This window comes from Hyperolius riggenbachi, chromosome 1 (assembly GCF_040937935.1).
Source record: "Hyperolius riggenbachi isolate aHypRig1 chromosome 1, aHypRig1.pri, whole genome shotgun sequence".
Classification (NCBI taxonomy): Eukaryota; Metazoa; Chordata; class Amphibia; order Anura; family Hyperoliidae; genus Hyperolius; species Hyperolius riggenbachi.
The window spans coordinates 268,625,095-268,630,950 of record NC_090646.1 but is presented as its reverse complement, the minus strand read 5'-3'; positions in this window follow the sequence as shown (position 1 = coordinate 268,630,950).

The window sequence follows — 5,856 nt, the reverse complement described above, 5'->3', positions numbered from 1 at the left end:
TGATTGATTGATTAGATAGGATGGGCAGCGTTTTGCTGCTTCTGTGAATAGTATTGTGGAGAGCTGTATGATGGCATCCTCACGATTTACCAAGTCAGCAGTGACATGAATGATCTGGATGGACAAGCAATGGGGGGCTTTAAATATTTGCAGGGCGCTTAGCATTTCCATAACAATGGACAGGGAAGTTGAATCCTCAGCACACATTTTCTCCTTGAGGAAATGTACTAGATGGCATTTTAAGTCATTTACATGCTCTGAATAAATCAGGACCACTGTGTTTATGCCCTCTAATGTTAGCTTGAAGAGATGAATGTCTTTTCTATGGTCCACATACAGTATTCCATCTGTGATGTCTTCAATGTTGTAGAAACTAAGACAGTCCAGGTAGGCCATGAGCTCAGATAAATAGGAAACTGAAGTGAATTTTTTGAATCAAAGGCCTTTTGTAAGAAAAGAGATGTCGCCACATCCCATTGCTGATGCTAGTTTGAACGTATTTAATAAACTCCCTATGTCGGCTGCATGTTGATAGCAGTAGGTCTGGATCAAAGCATAGACTCCTGTGCTTAGCTACTACTGTAATGCAGCTTTGTTCCTTGCAGCCAGGGACTCTGTCAGGTCTTTCACAGATTGTGTGTCACCAAGCATGAGAGATTTTATTAGACAAATTACTGTTATGATGACCCCTAAACCCTCCACTAAATAGTAAAGTTTTTTTTTCAGGTTTCTAGGAAGGAGAGGGTGGTTATCAGGTAGGTCTAAATCCCTTTCTGTTCTTCCTATGTGCTGATAGAATCGTCCAAGATAAATTGTTAATGATCTTACAGAAATTTTTCCACCTGGCAGCTCTTTGAAGAGACAGCAGGGCATGGCTTCTTCGCCAGGCAGGAGCACCGATATCACAGTATCATGGTAGTGTCCTGAGAAATAGTAAAGTAGCTGGCTGCATGAGTGGTATGTGACTTCGTGCCTCTCCCATCCGGCTTCCCTCATGCCTCAGAAGTCCAAAGGGAAGAACTCCTAAGTCAGCATCATGAAATGTTCTGCGTCTTCTCTGATGATGGCAACTGATGATAGGTATTTATAAACAATGTTTTTTTCACCCAGATTTGGCTCATTTCAAGGCTAATATTTCTCTTGAGAAAGGTCTTCCATTATTTCAAATAATCCTCAAGATGTTATAATCTCTGGCTCACATGGGACGAGCACTGCAAAGCACAGTGGCAAATACCTGCTTGGGGTTGCGATGGTCGGGGAAAAAAAAGTCATTGTAGGGAGCAATCCACAATAGCACAAACTTTGCAGGCAGGAAATATCTCAGCTGTTTGAAATTATATCAGATCTTTTCATCCAAAAACATCTTAATTAATTTCCAAACAGCTTCTATACATTGGCGTCAATTCACCAGAGAGGATTTACTAAGAGAAAAAAGGTAGGTAGTTTATCTCATGAGGTATTTTAACACTCTGGAGTCAATTCACCAGTGTGAGAGGACAGAGAGAAAAGTGTTCGATAGCAGAGGATAATGGAGAGATATGCATGAGGAAAGTGTGAGAAAGCAGAGAGTTAGGTAATCGGTATTAATGATTTACATGGGATACTTTTCCTCTCTGTAAGCTTAAAAGTGAAGCATTGTGGGTAGGAGGCGGAGTTTTACCACTACCTGACCAGAGTATTCCCGCCTTTTACTGCCGGATCATATCATAAATCATATCACGAGTGAGTCTGAACTTCTTCACCACCTCTGTCTCAGTAAAATTATCAAGAACTGTTCTCTCACGAAAAATACAAGGGGCGATTAAACAGACCCTCCTCCTGTGCCTTCGTCTCCTCATAATAGAAGCAAGCTCTAAGGCCTAGTGCACACCAGAGCGGTTCGGCTGCGTTTTGCGATCCGCTTACGGCTGCGGATACACTTGGGTAATGTATTTCAATGGGCTGGTGCGCACCAGAGCGGGAGGCGTTTTGCAGAAACGCATACTCCCGGGCTGCTGCAGATTTTGGATTGCGGAGGCATTTCTGCCTCAATGTTAAGTATAGGAAAAACGCAAACCGCTCTGAAAAACGGCACTTCAGAGCGGTTTGCCAGGCGGTTTTTGTTACAGTAGCTGTTCAGTAACAGCTTTACTGTAACAATACATGAAATCTACTACACCAAAAACGCTTCACAAAACCGCAAAATGCTAGCTGAAACGCTACAGAAAAATAAGAAAAAGCGTTTCAAAATCTGCGAGCATTTTGCGGATCTGCTAGCGGTTTTTGGTGTGCACCAGGCCTAACAGAGTAAGTTCAAAAGGCTCCATCTTCCACAGCAGCAGCTGCTTTGTGAAAACCACGATATCTCCAGGTTCATTCAGGGGATAAAGAGATGAAAAAATATCGAATGGCCACACCCCCTTTCTTCCCTGGTGAATTTTGATTTGGAGAAAAACTAACTATCACTTATTTATCTCATACTTATCTCACATTTATCTCTTGCATTTCTCTCTGTCGATATTTTCCCCTATCCTTCTGGAGAATTGCTATTTGGAGATATCACAGGAGGTAAATTACCTCCCAAGAGATAAATAGGTTGGTAACCTATGGTGAATTGATGCCTATGTCACAAAAATCCACCAGTTAATTTTCCTTCACTCCCCAGCTGAAGACAAAAAATTGCCTTTTCAACTGCTTTTTTTTTTTAAATAAAAAAAACAGTTCTGACACGTTGCCTTTTAGCTAATAAACGAATTACTAGAATGTCACACCTTTTGTTATAGTGGCCATTTATTCATTCAAAATAAATACACAAATAAGTTGAATTTTATATAGTTTAAATGTTTGCATGAAGATCAGATATAAGTGAAAATTGATAGGAGGTATGTAGCACACTTTGTAATATAATAAGTGTCATGAAAAATTTCATCTCACTTGTTCTTTGCCATTTTATTACTGTGACAGTAATTGAAGTTTTGTCAGTCAGCCACCATTTTGCTGTTTCTGTGAATAGCCTTGTAATGGAGAGTTGTATGTTGGCATCCTCATGATTTAGCGAGTCAGCAGTGGCATGAATGATCTGGATGGACAAGCAACAGGGGGGTCTTTAACCACTTCAGCTCACAGGCCATTTTACCCTTAACCCAAAAGTCATTTTCACCTACCAGCGCTTCTCTGATTCCTTTGGCCATAACTTTATCACTGCTTCTTAAACAAGAATCATCTATATCTAGCGCCAATATATTATTTGGAAGTAAAGGTGTATTTTTTTTGTTGTTATTTTTTTTTGTGTGTCCGATCAATTGCAAGCCCTTATGTACTTAAATAACAGTAATATACCCCCATGGCATACATATTAAAGAAAAAAACTGCGTTCCTAAGGCAAGTTTTTCTTTTTCTTTTTTACATTTGATAACTGGGGTGTGCTTTAGAGGGCTTGAAGAGATGGATGTTGCTACTGATTTCTTCAGTATTGTAGAAGCTGAGACAGTCGAGGTAGGCCATGAGCTCAAATAAATAGGAGACTGAAGTCAATTTGTCGTCCTTGTGCGGTGAGTGAATTAGAAGCCTCAAGTAAGAGAAGAAATGTGGCCATATCCCATTGCTGATGCTGATTGAAACACATTCTTTGATAAGTTCCCTCTAGTGGCTGCATGTTAATAGAGTAGGTCCAGTCCAGATAAGTGGCTTATTTAATGAAAATAGCACCTAGCTGAAATTTTCCCAACACACGGGTTAATTCTATAATAGTTAAAACACACGAGAATCTTAAGAATTTCATTGTTCTTTTGCATAACTAATTATGGCAATACATTAATATTACAATGGTAGTTTCCAAGCTTTTACTGATGCAAGTTGTTCTACGTTGTCTTCAAAGTCGTTTTTTTCAGTTTCTTCTCTTTCTATGCTCTGCATAGTCTGCTTTGACCCGTGGAGGCTCTAGGGTACAAAAGTATTAATTTTATTTTACTAAACAATCTTTCACAGCTGGCGATAGAAACTGCAATGGTTAACAGAATCGTATTGGAAATGTAAAGATTGGGGAAGACACTTTTATCTACATATTGAACAATACATTTGAGAAACTATTTGGGTCTTGATATCTTTATGTTGGTCCACCTTGTTACGTTTGATAAGGTGCTGTCTTTCCACATCAGTGCTGTATAATTCATCAAATCCTTCACACTTTTTCTTTATGTGCCCTGTGTTAGCACTGTAACGCAAACACTCAGTCTTAATAGGAAAAAATAAACATGGCGTAAGTGTCATGGAAACAAGCAAACCTTTCATTGATCTCTTGAGTTCTCATCAGCCATTCGCTTTTTTTGTTTTTGACGTCTGTCAACATCAGTACTTCATTCTTGACAGAGATGTAGTCCTTTAAGAGACTCAATGACTAATCTCTTTCTTCACGAAAATGATCTTGAAGAGCTTTCAAATCCAGGGCAGCATCATGGAAGTTCATGCAAGGATCATGCAGCCTATTTTGAACACAGTCAATGTGAATGATTACTTTGTTCCAAAATCCTAGCAAAGTCTGAAAATCATAACACAGCATGTGATTGTACAACTGTCATGCCTCACTTCTGGTTTCACTTGCCTCATTTTCACTGTCATGTTCTGGAGAACTTGAAGATTCCCTTCAAGGTACTTGTGGAAAGGCTTTGTCAAGTACCGCAAGGGCCAATCCATGATTAGATTAATCGCTCACAGACAGAAACTCGGTCTCACTGTCACTTTGCGCACAGATGCCCATGTGTGGGTCACAATCTATGAACCTAAATAGCATTCTGACTCCAAAGGCTTCATCACACACAATTCAAATGCTTGCCACCACATGCGAGTCAGCGCACAACTGTAACTATAACAACACATTCACTTTTAAATGGACTTATAAGTTGTTGTTTTTTTTCTTTTGCTCTCTCCCCATCACCCACACTAAATGAAAGCAGAGTCCCCCCACCCACTTCACAAGTGGCTCCTTCACACCTAAGTGACAAGCAAATGTTCTTTTCATTGGTAACCAGAGATTGTCCCCAAATGCAGTTTAAAAAACTTACCTCTAAAACGCTGAACCAGAGCAATGCCAAAATCCCATTTATTAATAATTCGAGATGGGGTTATCACAGACAGAAAACAAACACACTTTCCAGTTTCTAAAAATCAGCATAATAACTCGTCCAACTTACAGCATTCTAGTTGCTAGGGAAACTGAGTTATTCAGCGTTTGCTGACCACACATGTTAACCCATGGATATTTAGAGCCATTTGAGTCGGCATTGGCCGCAGGTTACAAATCTGCCCTTGTATTCGCTGTAGGCCAATCCATACAGAAATGGCGAAAGTTCTTGTTAAACTGTGTCATTCTTTGCTTGAAAAACGTTTTGCCTACCGCACTCCCCAGGGGGTATACACACCCAGTTTTTGAGGAACAGACAGCCCACCAAGTGAGATTCTATAAACGAAAAATATATATACTATGAGCGTCCAACCCAATTTGAAAGTTGCACTACTCCGCAAGGAGGAACTGTACTGGTTAATTACTGTAATACTCTAGCAAAACAAATTGGATAACCAATACTGCTGCATGTGCTGAAAAAAGATACAAATTTGATTATGTGACAATTACCACAAAAAATACTGGCCGAAACAAGGACAAAAACTTAAAAACTTGCCTAAAAACATGAATCAGCATGGTGAGCACATATGGTAATAATTGTAATAGACCTTGGATTGTGTGCGATTAAGCCCAAGTGGCCTGGCGTCAAACCTATGCACAAAAATGGGCAGCACTCCAAATCTTCATCGGTCAAACCAATATCCTGTGTCTAGAATTTGCCACCGACCAAAAGATGGTATATTACCTGTCCAAAATCG